The sequence below is a fragment of the Aedes albopictus genome, chromosome 2 (assembly GCF_035046485.1).
Source record: "Aedes albopictus strain Foshan chromosome 2, AalbF5, whole genome shotgun sequence".
NCBI classification, from domain to species: Eukaryota; Metazoa; Arthropoda; class Insecta; order Diptera; family Culicidae; genus Aedes; species Aedes albopictus.
Window position 1 is genome coordinate 130,146,987 of NC_085137.1, and position 20,455 is coordinate 130,167,441.

Sequence of the window (20,455 nt, forward strand, 5' to 3'; positions counted from 1 at the left end):
TTCAGTTCTAGGCCTGCTGGCGACGGAGATAGTCGAGTGACTCCGTAGCTTGAAGGAATAGAAGCGCCCGTCTAGCGAATTGGGAGTCGTGAGTTCGAGTCTCACCGGAGTACGTGGATTTCTTTTCATAATTTCAAATCTCAATTTGTTCATCGAGCACGTGTTCTGTTGTGCACATGGATGTCAAAGCATTTTCAACAGTGTAATTTCCCACATGGCTTGGTCAGCCAAAGCAAAATCAAGAAATTGACATGCTGTTTCCGCCCGGGATCGAACCGGGGGCCTTCCGGGGGTTAGGCGGATGTGATAACCACTACACCACGGAAACTTGGTGATTTTGTTATTGCTTCGCTTCGATAGACAAAATAAAAAAAAAAGATAACACTCAAATCCATTTCTATCGTGAGCTACAATTTATTGTTCCACTCGAGTTGATAATTTCGTTACCTTGCACAATCCATTCCGTTCCGTACATATGTGATGGGCGTGGTGGTTGTGCCTGTGCTGTGGGTTATTGCTGTACTGCATTATCAACGTTCGTTTTGTTTTCGGCAAAAGTTGCTGCCGATGTCGTTTTACACAAGCAAGACGAAGTGATCCAAATCGAATTATGACACCACACACTGGTGAAAGGCAGCTTATAGCTTTACTTTTATTTTTATTTCTGTTTATATTTGCTATTCTGTATGTTTTTCAATTTCGTGGAGCAATGCAATCGATTTTACGGCTTGACATTTTTTCGAAGTGCTTTCAACTCTTCCAACAGCCGTGATCGTCTAGTGGTTAGGACCCTACGTTGTGGCCGTAGTAACCCAGGTTCGAATCCTGGTCACGGCAGTGCGCTCTCGCTGGCTCACTGTCACGGAGGAAGCTTTTTTTATGTCCAATTGAGCGAGATTTCTATCTATTCGGTATAATATTAATTGTTTTAATCTTCTCTTTTCTTTCTAGGTAAGTACCAATGCATTTTCAATGATAGTGACGCTGCCAAAAATGTTGGTAAGATTCAAAATAATAGGTCAATTTTCATATGCTAAGAAAAAAAAACACTCTAATATTGTACCTTGAAAAGGTGGTGAAGCTTATTATCATGAGGAAAACATGATGTAACGTTGAAGTGTGGCTCAAATTACCTCTAATCATATATTACGATTCCGCTAACATCCCAAAAGAATGCTCCATTATACCAAGTAGGTACTTGTGTGGTGGGTATAAGCTGTTCTGCGGTTTTCCTTCCAATATAAATTAAAGATAAGAGAGCAATTGTAAGCGAGAGAAGCGAGCTGCAAATCAGATGAAGTGTGCGCGTGAACATAAGACGGTGATGATACGTACAGAACGTGCTTTTTCGTCGAAATTAATCGAGCGCGGAATAGGATGTTGTAGGGTGAAGGTTCCAGCTACAGGGACAGGTTTCCATTGCGGTTTGGTTAATTCAGGAATATCCCGTACATGACGATTCCACCCTACAGAAAAAAAATAACACGAAGAACACACGTTTCCGAGCGCCACGTTGCGATGGTAGCCAGCACCAAACACCAAGTATCGCCCTTGGGTGGGATGATGATGATGACGGACCGGGCAACCCGCAGCACAGCAGCTGTCGACGGATAAAGCGTGGATCACGTTTCCACGGTGAATACAACGTACACCAACAACCAGCGCAAGTGAGAAAAAAGATAAAGAATCGAAACCTGTTGAGTTCGGTGGTGGATTTGACGAGTATGCAAGGTGGAATGGGGAGCCCCCAACGTGCAATCACTCATCCAGACAATCGCCAAACATTTCTTCGCTGTAATCCACCCCGACCAACAATGCGAACTACCCATCGCACCGCCTCCCCATTCGTTCGACACAAGCGCAGAAGGTAAGCTCTCGTGGTGGAGTGGGGGATGAGTGTGTTAATTAGCTAAATGAATCTTCAATATTTATTAGAAATAGGGTAGAAGCTTCAGTTTTGGCCAGTCCGGAGTTTTGGCCATAGTGCGGTATTGAATCTGTTGCGATCTAAATCGGCGCAAATTTATTTTTTACTAGTAGATCCTAATACAATATGATGATTACAGCTGTGAAAACCACACATTTGGATTAAAAACTGGAAGAAAAAAATATATTTCCTTAAAAAATCTGCTCCCATATATCTATTTTGGCCAGGGTGCTTCTAATTTGGCCACTCCCATAAGAAATACACGTGATTGGCCAAAATAGAAACCAAACTTAAGAATATGGCCAAAACTGCGGCAGAGCTTCTATTTTGGCCAGTGCCACTTTTAATACAAAAATCAAGTATTGGCATGATTTCTGCATTTTTCCTTCAAAATATAGATTGAAACCTTTCTTTTGACGCATTGATTGTTTTCATAGGATTATTGCTTATTTTTATAAAAATGATTTCCCTTATACTGGCCAAAACCGGTGCCCGCACCCTATTGAATCGATCGCGTTTCGACAGAAGCAAACACGACAGACAAAACGTGATACGTATCGGTAGAAACATTGTATTACTTCGATGAAAAAAAAAAAACATACAGTAGCGGACAAATTAAAGTACAATTGCGCAATTTTATTGTTTAGCAGTTTTTTTGTTTCTTAATCGAAAGTGTTCGTTGTACTGAGTATAATCCATCTCCATATAGTCATCCCGAAGAAGGTGCTAACTTGCACTGAAGAAGAATGTAAGTGGTATTTGAAATACTCGTATCTGTCAAAGGATACCGGCCTATATAGACATAAAAATATCTTTGTACAGACATTTGAAAAATAGTTTCTCGGCATCAAATTAAAATTTAAAAGAAATGATACAGGATACGAACGATCGAAAGCGTATCTTGAATTAAAAATGCACCAAAATTGAACGAGAATTGAGTAATTTTATTATTTTAACTTCATGATAACAGTTGCATCGCACCAGCACAAGCCGAGCGATTCGTTTTTCGCGCAGTTTGTTGATGATACTTGACGACAAACATCGTTGCTTTTGAAGCAACGTAGCGCAAAAAAAGCAACTAAAACGAGCTTTGAAAAAAGTGCTGCTATAAAAGCACCAGCCAACTACAGTGCCGCTCAAGCTATTTGACACCTATGCAGTAAGATCTTTTGCACAATATTTTATAAAACAAATGTTAATCCCTTGTTCGTACCCTCATAGCCATAGCAAAAGTGACCGCCATGATATTTACAGGACAAACAAATGTAGAGATTCACACCACTTAACAAAAAAGCTAACTCCTGTAAGTAGCACTATGGGAAAAATGTTCGAAAATAGGGTTGTAAATTAGGAAATTGTTTTTGCAAATATTTGAGATTCCCTGAAGAAGGTTAAATAAATATAACCGAAACGTTGGATGTATGAGCAAAACAGCCTTTTGCTATCCACTCAGACTGCCAGAGCCGAGAAATTCCTATAAACGATACTAACAACATTCATGTACCTTTTGCTAATTTTGCTCGGATTGCTTTCCGGAACAAGGCCGGGGAGTTATCTTTGTTCCAATCTTATGCAAGAATACCAAAAGCACAAATGTCATTATTTTCGGCCACGCCCATCTTTACCGTAACTTGGGATAGGGGAAGGAAATGTTGATGTAACACTTATTTAAAAGGCCTCCGACTCAGTGACACTCCCATAAGTACTACGGAGTGGGTGGTTGGGAGATGTATTCGCCTGAAAAGCTGGCGATGGACCCACGGCATTGGTTGTTTAATTGGTTAAAATTTCATCTTCTGAAAGCCGGCAATCAAAAGAGATTTTTTTCTATTTATTGTTTAAATAATTATGTTTCTGCTCAGTGAGAGGCTCAAGCAGAACCGATCCCTTCAGGGTCATCGGAACATTACACTAAATGTTTGAAACGCGTGAAAAAAAAGTTGGCGATCCGTGAAAAAAAAAAACCTCAATTTACATTAAAAAAAACGCAAAAACAACGAAAAAAAAACATCTCAATTTATTAAAAAAAACGTAAAACGAGTTAAACGAAAATAACATCAAGATATTTTTTCTATTGTATAAATTGGTATGTTTCGGCTCAGTGCGAGACACAAGCAGAACCGATCCCTCCAGGGTCATCGAAATAAATAATAATATTTGCAATAAATGTTTAAAACGCGAGGAAAAAAAATTGGCGGCTCGAGAAATAACAAAATAAAAGAAAAAAAAAATAATCAAAAAATCGTGTTAAACAACAACAAAAAGCATCTCAATTTATCAAAAAAAAAGTAAAAACAAAAATAAAACAAGATTGCGTAAAACGAGTAAAAAAAGTTGGCGATCCGAAAAAAACCGCGACATTACGACACTCGGCTTGAAGAAAAACGACGCGGACAACGTGGTCTACCCGTCACCGAATGATATGGCGATCTTGATCCTTCAAAAAATAAGAAGGATGTTTCGTCGTCCCGACTGCAGGGTTGCCTGCTTGTACATCTGAAATAGAAAATAGTATTACTTAAAAGTTAAAAGGTGATAGGCTCACAACAGTTATATAATTTTTGGGAATAAATCTCTCTAGACAAAGATAAAAATTACCTGAATCCTCCTGGAACAAATGGTTTATTAACAATGAAAAACATAATACAAAAAAAAAAAACAAAAAAAAAGTTGAACAAATTGTGATCTTGGAGTTTTCCTGTATTTAAATTAACAAAGCTAAAAAATTACAAGATCAAAATTTGTTATTGTAGATCTTACGCCGTAACGCACCATTACAAGGTGATCTACCCACGTTACGGGACCTGTAGTGTGCAGTGCAAGTTGTCCCAAAAAGTAAAAGGAAAATTTATGTGTTTTATGTTAAATGGCATTACAAGAAGCTCCAACTCTCAAACTGCATTCAAAAACCGCATAACGAGAGGCGGTTGACTGCTTATCCCTTAAAAAAGGTCCAATACACGGGACTGAAACGTCGGGCTATGCCAAACTAGCCGTTTCAATGCCCTTAGACTGAGAAAGCCACAATAGTTCAACATTTCCTCCCAGTCGTATACCTCCTCCAAATTTCTACAAAGATTATTTCAGTAGTTTTTTTAGAATTTGCCCAGTAATTCCTGTTGGACATTCACTTGTGGTTCGTTGAGAAATACTCACTGAGAATCAGGAATACTGCTGGGTTTTATTCAGAAATTTAAGGAAGAATCCAAAACCAGGAAGTTTTGCTAGGATTCCTCAAGCAATTCCTACTGGAGATATTCCAGAAATTCTTGAAGGGCACTCAAAAACAATTTCTGGGAAAATTTTAACTAAAATTGCTTGAGAAATTCCAGCAAAAATTTTTAGAGAAAACCTAGTAAGAATATCTGCTGATGCTGATATTCTGAAAGATATTCCTAAAGGAAAACATCTCTGGAGTAATCGTAAGACGAATTTCTAGAGGAACCTCTTGAGAAATGTAAGGAGAATTTCTTGGGAGAATTACATTAAAGATATGAATAGGAAATCATAACTAATAGTCATTGTCTACTAGAAATCGGAAGATATTTTCATAATATGGAGAGGAATTCCTGGAATAATCCCTAGAGGAATTCTGAAGGATTCCCTGAAAAAATCTCCGAGTTAATTTCTGGATAAATCCATAGAGAAGTAATTTCTCAGGGAATGTTAGATGAATTTAATCAAGAATGATTGGAAGAATCCCAACAAGAATTTTTAAAGGTAATCCTAGATTAATTCTTGGATTAATTCCAAGAGGAATTCCTGGAAGAATCATTGGGAAAATCTTTGGAGAACCACATGAGGAATTTCTGGATTTCTGGAAATTCTCTTGGACATCCTCCACAAATGCCTGATGAGATTTCTCTAGAAAAGCTTGCTGATATTGCCCTAGACTGAGATTTCTTTCAAGGATTCCTTCAGATATTCCGACTAACATTTCTTCAAGAATTCTTGCCAAGGTTTTCAAACAATGTTAGCTGTGGTTTCTACAGTAATTGCTGTGAGTTGTCCTCCAAGTATTTGTTGAGAATTCTCAGCAAGAATTCCCTGAGGAATCACAGAAAACCTCCTGATGTATTCCATTCCTTAATTCCTGCAGCATACCTGGAGCCATCACAACAAAAACTCCTGAAGGAATTGCAAGTGTATTTTAGCAGGAATTGCTGGGTAAATTCCAAGAAAATTTCTCAATGTATTCTTAGGAAATTTTAGCTGTAACTGCATAAAGTATTCCAACAACAATGTCTAGGTCTAGAGGAATCCTAAGTTCCATCCAGAAATTCCTTCAAAATTCCTGGATTTCTGAGGTTCCTCCAAGGACTGCACCAATATTTTATTTTAGGAGTTTTCCTTCGAAATGCAAGCTCTGTTTCACCTGGAGCGTTATTCTAGTGAGAAAGAAAAAGCAGAAAGAGGTAACTTTGTAAGAAAGAAGAGCACACCTTGTTTGTGCGATATCTGTCTTATTTTTCAATATACAGTAAGGACCCGATTTTGTCAGCCCCATTTTACGACAAACTTTTTGCTCTCGTTATCTTACGATCAAACTTTATTCAATTTTCATCCATGTTAATCATCGAACCACAGCTTAAGGGCAGAACATATTAGAGGTATAAAAAGTTTGAAAAGTTGTTTAGGTTTTCGAAGAGAGCAAAAAATGTGTTCCGAAAAGGGGCTGACAAAAACGGGTCACTTATGTATCAGTTTTTTGCATAACTTTCAAATTCTATCATGTAGAAAAATATATTATAATGTACAAAATGTTTTTTTTATTATGTAACTGAAGCGGTTTTCATTAAACCTGAATAAAAACTATTTTTCCAAGATTCTACATAACTTTCCACATGCTTATTATTGAAATTTATTCAACTTTTTAATGTACTGGAATCTAATACTATTCTACTAAGGGTAAAGCTCAATAGTTGGTCAGTAATTATGGACTAAACAGCATTCAGCTTGATATAGTTGTTTTGTTTTAATAAAAATGGTTAACAATTGCTTACTAAAGTTCAGTGATACAGCAGCACTGAAAACTCGACTCAAAACTGGTCCAGTGTAGCAGAGAATCAGAAGGGAGGTATGCTTTTTAAGTGCATTGGAAAATTGAATACTTTTCGTTCCATTACTTTAACTTTTTGGTTTTAGTGAAACTTAATATTGTTTATTTTCGATGATGCTTGATCTTATGTGATTATGCACCCTATTTGAATACAACTACATGTAAAGTTTTGTTTCCGACATAGTTTCTTATTTTACTATTACTTTAGAGCTTTTAGTAGAACTTGTTACTTCAGACTCTAGTTTAATTTAAAAACACTTCACTAATACTTCACTTTTGCAAAAGAAAATAAAAAATGAATAACTCTTTTAAAGAAAACTAGAAAGGACGAGCAAATTCCTTTTAATTCTACTACTGTGCTTATCTTCGGACAGATAGGCCTATTTCGTCTGTGACTTACAGACTTCTTCAGTGTCAAGTGCTCGACTTGACACTCGAGCACTTGACACTGAAGAAGTCTGTAAGTCACAGACGAAATAGGCCTATCTGTCCGAAGATAAGCACAGTAGTAGAATTAAAAGGAATTTGCTCGTCCTTTCTAGTTTTCTTTAAAAGAGTTATTCATTTTTTATTTTCTTTTGCAAAAGTGAAGTATTAGTGAAGTGTTTTTAAATTAAACTAGAGTCTGAAATAGTTTCTTATGTTATTTAGAAGAACCTTCAAAGAACGAAGCTGCTTTGACTCCAGTAAGCGCCATGATGCACAGTAACCAATGCAGCAATGATATCAAAAATTGGGATTCTGCACAGTTGAAACCGCATTATTCGTACTTGTAAGTAGATCCATTGAAAAAAAAAATAAATAAAATTTCATATTTTCATACCATAGCACAAGTTTTGGTTGTGTAGAAGTTAAGTTGACATAATTCTGACGCAATGCTAGACTACGTATATTCTATATAACTAAAACTTGCGTTGCCTTAACTATTTTGAGACATGTGTGTTATTTGGGTACCCTTTTGTTTCACAAAAGAATTTTGTTTTAAAAATCCTGTCTTTAATATAACAACGCGCTTTCATCTCGTATGCTCCGCGAAAAATCAAATAAGTAACGTTCGCTCGATATGAATCTCTGAACAAGTGTCACAGATCGATAGAACCGAAAGCAAAGCCGAACAACATTTAACAGATCACAACCACGATCTTTTTGCCTGTCTAGGGCTAGTAGTCATCATCAAACTACTAGTACCCAGCCGTTCAACACGAGGACGTTAGGCAAAGGGGTCGTCGTTGTGATTGTGTTGTTCAATTTTGGCCCTCTGTTAATTTTCAACTTCTATTCAATTTCTCTCGTCGCACACTTGCGATTCTATCCACCGTTTCTTTCATTACAATAAAATTCAATTATCTAATTCTACTATATCAAAATGGTGGCCTTTGCGCTGCTGTCACTTTTCTATCTTGTCCATGGTAGAACGATGAGCACGAGGATGTTGATGTGTGACTCTTGTTCCTTTTGCAGTCCGATTGTGGGTCCATTTTGAGTTGTCGTTAGCCAATATTCAAGTTTAAGGGTCCGTTAGAGCTATAGGCTCAGAAGAGGTACGCATATCGCTTCCACTTTAACATCTTATTCAACATCTTGGATGACTGGGAAGTATCGAAAAACTGCAAGTACCGGGGATGGGATTGAACCCATCTTGGATATTATCTTAGTATTTTTTTTTCAATTTATTTGGGCATAGAATATTTGCAATGCTATAAGGGGCGATATAGGCTGCACGAGTTCTCAATTTGTGAAGAAAGCTATCAATAAATGACTGTGAAACTGCTTAAAGCATTTAAGCAAGTTATTGTCGCGGTTGTTCAACGTGGAATAGGGGCTGATTTTCTCCGAACACCATTGATTCTCGCATCGTTTGATTGCCTTGGCATTCATGCACACAACAGTAACAGGTGTTTGATGAAAAAATTGAGATTTGAATAATAAAAAAAATACACGAGTTCCGGTGGGAATCGAACCCTTGACTCCCAATTTGCTAGGCGGGCGTTTCTTTCTTTCAAGCTACGGAGCCACTTGGCCATCTCCGTCCCCTGAAGGCAACAAATGGCACAATTTTCCCAAATGAGGGAGAACGTGCCTCTAGAGCCGACCAGCTGAACTTGATTCCACCAATGCACATGGTTTGTACCTTTTCACAATCTAAATCTCCTTCGGATGGCAAGGATGTTTTCGATCACCTGGCAATCATTTGACTCATTTGTCCATAACTGCACCCTGAGTTCAAAAGCTCAATATTGAAATGTAGTGTTCGGCAAACTTGTGGATTAGTATTTTTCCTACAATTTTTCGATCGTTTTGTATGAGTAGGTGGTACTAGTGCTCTCACACCGTAAATATTAGAGTTAGGATATGGCGTCGTTGGTGATAATTGTAGGAAAAACAATAATCTACAAGTTTGCCGAACACCACATTGTAATATTGGGCTTCTGAACTGAGTTATGGACAAATGAGTCAAATGATTGCCAGGTGATCGAAAACATCCTTGTCGGATGGAATAAGATGGGGAGAGGAATTATTTTCGAAAATGGTCGTGAGCTTCGGGCACTGCCTATCCGATGACTTATCGGTATGACAATTAGTTTGCCGTCGGACGCTCGACGGGTCGGTCCTCGGCCAACCTATTACGGTATGTAGTTTGACCGTGGCACCCTACAAATGTCAATTTCTCGATTTTTGCTTATGCTGCTAAAAATGGCAAGTTGAAATTACAACGTGTTGATTGCCTTGACATTCGCTTTCGCATGTTATTACATATGTTCCATATACTGTTGTGTCTTTTAGTATTTTTTTGCATTTGTAAATGTCTTCCAAACTTTGGCGTTTGTCGTTAAAAACGACCGCTACGTTACTTTCATTTTGTTTATTACTGTATCCGAAGCACCGCCCCAGCCAAATCCGAGAATTTTGTTTATTTACGTACCTACGTCGTCCCCGGTGGTAATCTATAATGCACTACGCTCTAGTGACATTCAATTACGATTACGGGGTAGCTCAGGTTACAATCAACAAAACCTACTCACCCACTCGATACGATAAGATACAGAAAGATAACGCAAGCAATTCGAGCTTTGTCGTGGTATAATGTTTTTATTGGGCCAACACGGAAAGGGCGAATATGATGAAGGACGATGGCTGGTGTCAACGAACAAAGAATTTGTTATCGTTTGACCTGTACAATATTGGTGAACACTAATTGTTAGGATAGCATTGATGGGTGTGGGTTTATGGGAGGTAGAATTAGGAATTCCTCAGACTTCCAGTTCGATTTCAAAACATATTTAGAGCGATTATTTTGTCGGCTGTGAACTTTGCGGTTGTTTTTTAGCTTGAGCTTGAATGACCGCCCTTAGTAGAAACTCCAGTATCGCCAGACAAGGTACGCTCACACACATCTCATTGTGTAGCTGCTTGGGACTAACAGGCATCTTCAGTGTGTGAGTATTGATGATCTTTTATTTTTTGGCGACAATGGCGCCTGCTACGTCAGGTTGAAGGTCAATGTGGAGAAGGGAAGCGAAATGCTGCTGTAATCGCTTGTTACCAAAAGGCCGTTTAGTTCTCTATGCCTGCACAAGGTCATGCGGATGTCGGAGTGCTGGGAAAAGGTTTATTTTTGGCATAGGGGTTCACGCATTGGTGCGTGGATGCCATGCGTAAGTGATAAATTGAGTGAAGATTATTGTGGCGCAACACAATTCGATTGGTTGCAAACTTGTAGGCGTTATATGAAAGATTTACACTGTGCTGTGAATGTTGGAAGGAAGGGGAAAGGCTTTTTTGTCAATCCATGTCTAGTTCCAGCGATGTAATGAATATAGTTTATGGATATAAACGTAGTTTATACAGTATACAGTGAATGTATATAGAAATATACAAAGTAGGGAGGGACGAGTAAGGGATTGAACCCAGGAATCAGAAGTGTTAGCCACTAGATAGATTACCAAGCTCGTCCTTTATGAATATAGTCGAAAAATATATTTGTCTTTCCCGATATCCGCTAGGAAGTCATCGGCGCTGTTATCGACTCTTAATCTGTGTTCATGTTCATGGTTATAAGAATAAGACAACTAGGCCATGAGCTCAAGATATCTTAACGTAAGCAAAGAGGCTCGTAGACTTCAATGTATAATACACAATACAGAAAATTATTTATAAATCGTGTTTCTTACAGTTTTACCCCTCCATCTAAAAACCCACACATAACATAGTCTTGCTTACCACAAATTTTCTTTCATCAATGTTTCAGAGCTTCTCCCGTCTTAGATTTTGAAATCAAAGCAAAATTGCCATAAACAACTCGCAGCGATTTTGTTACACATTATGAATATGTGAAAGTGTGTGTTCCTGTAGCTTCCGACAATACAATCCCTTAATATCCCACACTTGCTAAACTTGAGCCACCTTTATCTGGGATCATAAAAAAATGGAAACAAGGGTTTCCGTAACTGGCAGATCCCGTACCGAATCGTAACAATCGATATTGGGTCTCGGTTCGCTTTTGGCTTCCGACCGTTCCTGACATCGTTAATTTGAGAATTACTAACTCCCGTTCCTATGGCTTTTCAATCTCGTTAGTAAATGCTGCTTGCTATCTCCTGCAACACAGCCACCGACACAAAACCGGGAATCGAATTAATCCTTTCGCCCGACATCCTCGCTCCGACGACGAAAGCTTCCTCTTCTTATCTCGAATCTCCTTCGCAGATCATGATGATGTTCGGGTTTTAAACGAACCCCGAAGGGATAAATCCCCGTATTTATGTCGGGGTGAACACGCGTGACATGTTAAGCTTGCCTCCGTTTCTCCGGACGGGCACTCTTTTGCACGTTTCGCGCTCCCTGCTCGAGCTCGCTAGTTGATGTTACTAAGTCCGTCGATGATGATGATCCGCCGTCGCACCGTTCGTCGCATACCGAGATTATTGGACCAGGCCGACGGAACTGGAACAATTCGGAATCCTTTGTCATCAAGATGTGGCGCCGTAAGGGGGAAACGCCAGAAGGCATAGCAATGCGACGAAGACGAGCCGGGAATGTTGGGAAGCTGATTGTTGTGCCTTTTCATCTTTGCCAGTGGTTCTCAACAGTGCTAAAACTGTCGTTTCGAAATATCTAAATTCAATCACCTACAGCTCATTTCAGAAGCTGAACTCACACATATTATATATGAAACACTTTTGCGGATAGACCGTTCTTATTCGTAGTTTGTGAGCACAAACGAGAGTGTGTTGTAGATTGGCATCTAAATCGAAAGAGAGATTGATTTGTGATAAAGGGAGTATTCATGGTGCAGGCTCGGAGTCAGTTTAGCATTCTATTCCCCAGAATTATTACTTGTTCTGTGGCTTAGTTGGTTAAAGTGTCGGTCTAGCTAATACGAAGTCGTGGGTTCAAATCCCACCAGAACGCGATTTTTTTCACAAATTTGTCTCTCAATTTGTCAATTAGCAACATTCTATGCCTTCTAATTACAAGTTTTGACAGTATGAACTCCAAATCCCTGAAAAATGTGTTAATTTCAATAGTTTTGGAACCGCTGGAGAACCCCTGCCAATCCGAATGGGTGTGCTGCGAGCGACCAACTTCCGAGAAATAGAACACACGGGCCTCTTTTGAAACAAAAATGGACAGCACATGTGACAGTTTGAGGTGGGATTTACTATTTTTCATCAACGTCACCACCAGTCACTGCCAGAGGCGAGGGAGACGCAAGATTTATTTGGGAAAGCTTTTACCAAAACCAACCAACGCCAACCGGCGGGTGGATCCACACCGGAGGCCAGAGCATAAAGTGTCCCCAGGCGAAGATAAAACCAAAGTTCACGACCGACGTCGCCGCTACGTTAATAATGATGATGTTGTCATATTTCCTATCGTTTATCGTTGTCTTCTGGCGACTCATGGATTTAAGCAGCTTCCGATGGAAAAGAATGCTGGATCTGTTTCAACCTTCCCGGAAAGCGGGAGCCTTAATATTGAGAAGGATAAGCATCCGATGGATGATGGTATAGATGGCTACTTTTGCTGTTGTGGCATAGTTGCTAAGGACTGATAACGTTCCGCAATTCAATTGGACGTTTTCTTGTTAATATGAAGCACCACATGGGTTCAAAACAGGGACGTGAAAATTAAGGGAGTTTTCTATTATCGCAAGACTTTAGACGAACTCTGTTATATTTTCAAATACCTTTTTCCAGAAGTAGAGATCTTAGATAGGGTGCCTGTACTGTATAGCTTAGTTTCTATACTTTACAGGAAAAATATAGAAACGGGCCAAAAATACTTTTAGTAATTATTACAGTGTGTGCCAATGATAGGGACCCTGTACCAGTTATGGATACATTTTTTTTACTTCGGTTCCTTTTCGCACTATTTGCATACATTTCTTATGGGATTAGCCATAATTGGTACACTATGGCGAAAAAGGGTGCAAAGAAGCCGAAATTATAGGGAAAATTATTTATTTCTACCATTTTTTGAGCAAAATGTGGAGTTTAAATGAGTGCAACCATCTTTTGTGAACGTGATCTGTTGTTCACATTTTTTTATTGTCGATTAACATCGTGAAAGGGTGAAAATCAACTATGGCGAATAATTGGTACTATAGCCATAATTGGTACACTTATACTATACGAAAAAAAGTAACCCAGATTTTTTTTCTTTGTTCATATATCTATTATTCATGCTTTTGGAGAAAGTTTCATTAGAATTTGAGACCTTTTGACAAAAACTGTAAGACGACGAATAACTATGAAATTGTGCAATTTGCATTGTGAGATAGAAAAAATAAATTAATTTGTTGTTGTTTATAGAACTTTTATTTAAATAGTTTGGGATCTATATAACGGAACAATTAAAACCACTTTATACCCAGATCTAAAACTGGTCAATTAGTAAAAAAATACTTCGCTGAGAAACAGCCGTTGTCCAACTTCACATTCCACAATATGTTTTATAATCATATTTGCTCTAAGATATTTCTCTGCATCTGAAATGAAATCATCACTCAGTAATACCTGGAATAAAAAATCCCGATGACGAACGTTGTACAATGATATATTCAGTCACGTTGCAAATGTGACTAATAATGTTTGAGTATAAGAGCATCTTCATTGCTTTCTTTGGTCTAAGTACAACTTTAACCTTCCTTTTGCATCACGTTTACAGCTCGCTGGCGTAGTGTACGGTTTGGGTTAAAAATGACCGGACATTGGCATAGCCGGGGCCCGTAGCGTAGTGGCTACACGTTCACTTCATACGTGGATGGTCATGGGTTCGATCCCAGCTCCGGCATTTGAAAAAAAAAACCCTGGCCAAGTTCGCAGGGGTTGACGGTATTAAAGTGAAGGAGTTTCATTTTGATTATTGTAATGTAGTGTTCTTTAGTGAAACATATCACCTTTTTAACACTTTAATGTGCCTCCAACGGTTCATCACGAACCGGCTGCTGCAGATGGAGTATGGCTGATCATATGCATCAGACATGCTCGATAAACACGGAGGAACCGCCAGGGCTCAGTAGAGTCTATTCCCAAGCAATAGTTTCAAATCGTTTGGATTTGAGAAGGTTTTGATGATCGTTACAAATCCTAATAAAAGTTTTATAGGATCTGTGACTGGTTTTGGAACCTTTTACAGCCAGCTGACTTCACAATGTTGTTTGGGCTCTATTTCCCACGTTTCTCGGTTGATTTTGATTAGTAATTTATTAATGTCATAGTCGCTTTTTCGAATTTCTACAATGTTATACTTTATTATATTTTATTTAAATAAAGCAATTAAAATCATCCGAAAAGTTAATAGTGGGAAGGAGATTTGCAGCACTTAATTGTGCTGATAGATTCGAAGCTATCGTGCGAACACTTGACGTGACAGTTTGGACTGGACAAAAAACTGACTGCTTTTTATTAACTGAACAACGTTACTTTTGTATGACTAGGTTGACATTTCTAGGCCACGCATGAGAAAATGACATAGTTTATCTTGATAGGACCGATAGGACAGAACGAATTTGAATATTTTTCATAGTATTTGTAGGGGGATGAATACATAATAGTTGACAAGCAATTTTTGTTTATCTCTTAGATGATGTTATGACACCAACAGAAAAAATATCAGAAGTTCAGTTACATGTTTCTGTAGGTTTTGGACCGATGACATTTTAAGGACACAAGAGATGAACACAGAGAAGTAAAAAGCAAGGAAACAATTTTACACAGAATCGACTATATTTTAACATACGGGTTCGACTGATTCGATGAATCTGTCTAGAAGTATCTAGAAGACAATTGACGCTAAGATTGGAAAAAAGCTTGCAGTTGGGACTAGACTTCAATAATGGCCGATAGGAAACAATGCGCTAGACAGCATTATTATTCATTTTTTAATGTTTACCCGTAGGCTTTTCGCTGGTTGACAGTACAGTATTTAGCTGTGTATGAAGATACGGATTAGTTGGTGTACAGATGACAGGGTTCTCACGGGCAGTGCTTCAAGCGAGGCTTACATAACAACTGACAATGAAGAAACCTATTTTCCTTGACTTTCTACTCAGTGGACATCTGACCGAACATACGTGTTTTTGTTAATCTCCTAGGCTTTATTAAGACATGACGTATGTGCATGACGGAACAACTAGCAGGACACAGTTCTAGACGTATCTTTTCAATAACGACATTCAGCATATTTCCAATAAAACTACACTTCAATAAAGCAAAGACTAAAGCTGCTATGATAGAACAGATCAGAATGACTTAATTGACTTATTTACTATTGGAGATCTACTTCGAATAACTGACAAATTGACAAGAACCTAACTAATTACATGGACCATACTAAAAAACCAATTGACAAAAAGAAAAAAGGGGAAACTTTTAGTAAAACTATTTTTGTTCAACGCAGGCCAAACAGTGTCGACTTGGGCCACACACGCCTACGTACTTCTGTGTGTTGAAACAAAAATAGAGGCTCCTAGAAGCAAATGTAGGGAAAGGGTGCGGTGTAGAACATAAGCACAGGGTTGCTACCGCCGTAATCACTTTGAAAAAAAAAAAAAATGACCGGACATTGGCATAGTATTCTTCTGATCATTTCACCGTCAACTGTTGAAAAGTTTCTCATATCCTAGTTAAAGCGTGTTTATTCGAACAATGTCAATGTCTAAATCAATCGAACTTGTTGTCTGCGGACTGCGGAAATCCTCGTTGCACCTTATGATTAAAACAGTAAAACGACGACTCATTTAACATCAAAAAAAATTCCCACATCCATCGAGAACATCCAAACAACATTTTCAGGTCAGTTGATAACAAATTCTTTGTTTTGTAACCGTCGGTTACAAATATCAATTGTAGCTCCACCACAATTACCCAACTCCCACAGTCCTTCCCGGATGCTCCAACCATTAAACCCTTTTAAAAGAATACCCTCATAAACATTGGAACAGCGGCACTCATTTGTGAGCTTGGCGATGAGTGAGCCTGAACCACTCTCATGTTCCACTGTGTCAGAAGTGACAGGATTTATGTCGAGCAGTTTGAACCGGTAAGGCAAAATATTACCAAGCCCGATCAACAGATGGAGCGCACGTAAACTGATTAGGGTGTGCATCAAATGAACAACATATATGTCAAATATCATGATATTGAACTTATTGTTACATAACATGATATTCGACATTTAGACCGATCACCTATAAATAACGGGTAGTGAGAATGAAAATTCCTCTTCTTCGCTTGTGACCCCAGACCGATTAGTAGTGCGCGCGGTTTTATTTAATTAATCGAAAAATGTGAGGTTAATGTAATGCCTCCAATATAGTGGAAATACTAAACTTTTGTGTTATTTTCCTTTTAGTTGTTTGAAAAAAAAAAACGTGTTAAAATTGTTAGTAAAACATGCAAAAAAGTGTTAAATGTTAGTTAAATCTAAACACGATTAAAAATGGTTAGTTTTGTTAGTGTTAAAATGTTTCTAAAAATCTAATGTTTCTTAAAATTATATTTAGTGCGACTATGTACAACCTAACCTAAAAGTGAAAACGAGTAAGAACTGAAATTAGAAACGAACAAGAAAAAGGTAATTGAAAAACTGTAAAATGTGTAAACGAACGAAAGATTAGTAAAAGTGGCGTCACAGGGGAACTAAAAAGTGGTTAGGTCCAAAGTGGGCCTTTTTCTTGTATTTGCCAGCAAAATTCGGTGCACAAGTAGTCCAATCGCCCGCCTTTGACAAGCGAGAAGAATTCTGAAACGAGCTCGGGTAGCAAATACGTTTTTCAATGCTACCGACGCTACTAGCCGCCATCTTCAGTAGAAAAGCTCCTTCGAGCGGTCCAGCGGCCGCCATTGCTACAAACTCCAGCGAGAGCATCAGCCGATGCACCAATACAGCCACCATCCCAGTTGGCGAGAACGTCGCCAACCATAGCAACCATCACTACAGTCAGCATCTCGTCTAGCGAGAACATCGCTCACCATGGCAACACCACTACAAACAACTCTGATCTGGATCCAACGAAATGCGCAAGTACCCTGTAAACCGTGACGTCACCAATAAATTATGTATGTATTAGTTAGGCCTAAACACATTCGCAGTAACTATGCCATTAGAAATGACCATGAGTGTTAGTGTTTCCCCTTGTTTTGTGTTTGTTTCGTTTTACTGGACCCATAAAGGGGTCTCCAACCCTCGTCGCTCTTGCGGTCCCTCGAAAAGTGGTGAGTTTTAGATTCGAGCACCCATCGGTAACCGGTTTGATGTTTCACCTTATTTCTTTTTGCGTGTACGTCATTTGTTGATATGCATTCCATTTCCATATGTTCCTGTTCTGATAAATACCTTCTACTGACCAGGGGAGAGAGAACAAGCTTAAAAATCCACTTCAACGACCCTGTAGATGAAAAACCCTAATCCCTGAGCTGGCTAGTTACAGTTTGTTGACACCGCCCATGGCCACTGTTGGTGCTGGCCTAATAAAAGCATTATACATACATCTAAGTTCGAACTGTTTGCGTTATCTTACTATTTATCATATCTCGAGTGGGTTTTGTTGATTTTAACCTGAGTAACCTTGTAATTGAATGTCACTATAGCGTAGAGCATTATAGATTACCACCGGTGGAGTTCACGTTGCACCCACCCAGCCATAACGGAGCTACGTTAATGAACAAAATTCTTCGATATATAGGTATGAACTTCGAATACAGAAATGAACAAAAGGATGAATATAATATTGGTGAGGTCGTTCCATATTATTTTATTTTCAACTGTACAAGAGATTTACCTATAAAGTTACAAAGCAACATGTTTCACTTATGTTTTCAACCAACGTTAAGTGTGGAGCCGAGTTCTCAAGTTCCTTACTATTAACTGACTCTTATTCACTTCGATTTGAATGGTTTGTCAACTTTGAAGTTCACATATTTTATGTTACCTTCAAAATGACAATTACTGTTATTATTCAAATAGAGGTTGCACGAAGGTGTATTCAGATCATGTGACTTCCCCCACTCCCTCCCTCCTTACTAGTCTAGTCTAGTCTACACATACACAGCCATTCATTGAAAGAATCCTGGAAAATGATAGGATCGACTACTCCTATAATTTTTCTTGTCATTATTAATGATTGCAGTACATAAGGGATGCATTACAAGCATTAAAGCGGCCAGGCCTACTGTGCAGCGTTGTTATTGTTATTGTAATCAGAAAACGGGGACATCTCGTACCAATCGTTCCGTGGAAAATAAGAATAATATACCGCTTCGTTGGAAGTGACTTTGCTAAGAATGTTAATGTCACTCCATGTCCTCTGGAATCCTGGGAAGGGACAACGGTATTTCCCCCGTATACCTTGGCTCTCAAGCCTAGGCTTAAGCGCCTTTACCCGCTCTCTGAAACGAAATCAAAAGTTATGGTATCCAGCCCTCCCCAAATGAACATTTATTCGTAATATTTGGTTGTTATTTACACGAGTATAAATAGAAAAAAAATCAGAAATGTTGTTTTCAATTGAGGCCTTGGCAATAAAGCAAGATTGTTTCAAGCTGATTAGGTAAAATCAGCGTCAGCATCACACTATAGCAATTTCGCCTTATTGAAACTCAATCAAGATACTTTTTTGTGTGGCAGCTTTTTCTCGTGAACCAAAAAATATCACTTGGAAGTCCACTTGCACTTGCACCTTCATTGTTGTTTAGTCCACAGGGATTCAATCAAACTAACACAAATTGCGAAAGCATTTTTTTGCACCACAAGATAATACATGGAGCATACCCACTTTCATTCGCGGAAAAAAAACTATAAGCTTGGCATCAAACCGTATCACCACCAGTCTTCCCATAAACCATGCGGAAGAATCACTTCTTTAAGGCGAAACTGGAAGCATTTTCTCATTTTTTCGGTTTTTGATTTTTTATTAAATAACGAAGCAATATTTTCAAAATCGGTTTTCGTACACATGTAGAGTATGGATCAAGGTATCTTCTGAATTTTTTTTAGGTGGAAAATGTTTTCCATTTTTGCAGAAACCATTTTTTGTGAAATTTTGTTCAAAAATGGTTTCTGCAAAAACGAAAAACATTTTCCACTACAAAAAAAATCAAAAGATACCTTGATCCATACTCTACATGTGCACGAAAACCGATTTTGAAAATATTGCTTCGTTATTTAATAAAAAATCAAAAACCAAAAAGTGAGGAAATGCTTCCAGTTTCATCTTAAGTAACAATTTTCTTTTCTACCGGATGGCGTAGCACCGCCAGATATTTTCCTCTCAAACCGGCCGAATAAATAATCTCCCCCACTCCCTCCCTCCTTACTACCAAAAACTCCTTCCCTTGACAATTGGAGAAATGCAGAGGCAACAATTAGTTGACTAATTAACAGTGAAAATCTGAGAATTACTGTATGGACTTTATGAAAAGTTAAAGTTAATTGATTTTTTTTGTATGTGAAAATTTTTATCATCCCAATCATCATCAATTGTGTTTTCAAATTTTCAAAAATGTGTTGATTTTTCAATTTTATATGAAAGAGCACCTTTTTCTGAGCCACTATGATTTTTTCAGATTTTTCGAAGTTTGTTTTGATACCTAAAATCATTTTCAAAGATTTTTTTAATATCACCTTTTGACAGCTGGGCAACTGCTTGACAGCTCCGCCCAGTACAAAATGCAACGAGGGGTGATTCGACAAATCGCTCCCATACAAACTTCAAATTGATTTTTAAATAGGTTCTCGGGCACCAAAATTCATGAAAATTTGGATTTTGGCTCAGTTTGTCGTGCAGATTTAGAATATGGAATTATCTCAACCCCGCTAAAGAGGCCAATTACAACCAAAAACCTAGGAATCTCCGTGAAGTTTCTCTAGCAATCGAACTAACAATCTCTAACAATCGGATCTTCGCCATTATATTTTTTTAGAAAAAGAATAAATGATTGTAAAGGCTTTTTGAAAAATTCTTG

The 20,455-nt window shown here is 38.3% G+C and overlaps 1 protein-coding gene and 2 non-coding genes across 4 annotated transcripts in view; 2 read left to right on the forward strand and 1 right to left on the reverse strand.

Moving 5' to 3' along the window:
• Positions 1-20,455, forward strand: part of LOC109417712 (mitogen-activated protein kinase 1) — a gene marked incomplete at its 3' end in the record, with an annotated part of 456,984 nt that overhangs the window by 41,314 nt on the left and 395,215 nt on the right.
• Positions 256-328, reverse strand: Trnav-aac (transfer RNA valine (anticodon AAC)). Its single transcript has one exon. It is a non-coding gene; the product is annotated as a tRNA-Val (tRNA).
• Trnah-gug (transfer RNA histidin (anticodon GUG)) lies at positions 766-837 on the forward strand. The gene has a single exon. It is a non-coding gene; the product is annotated as a tRNA-His (tRNA).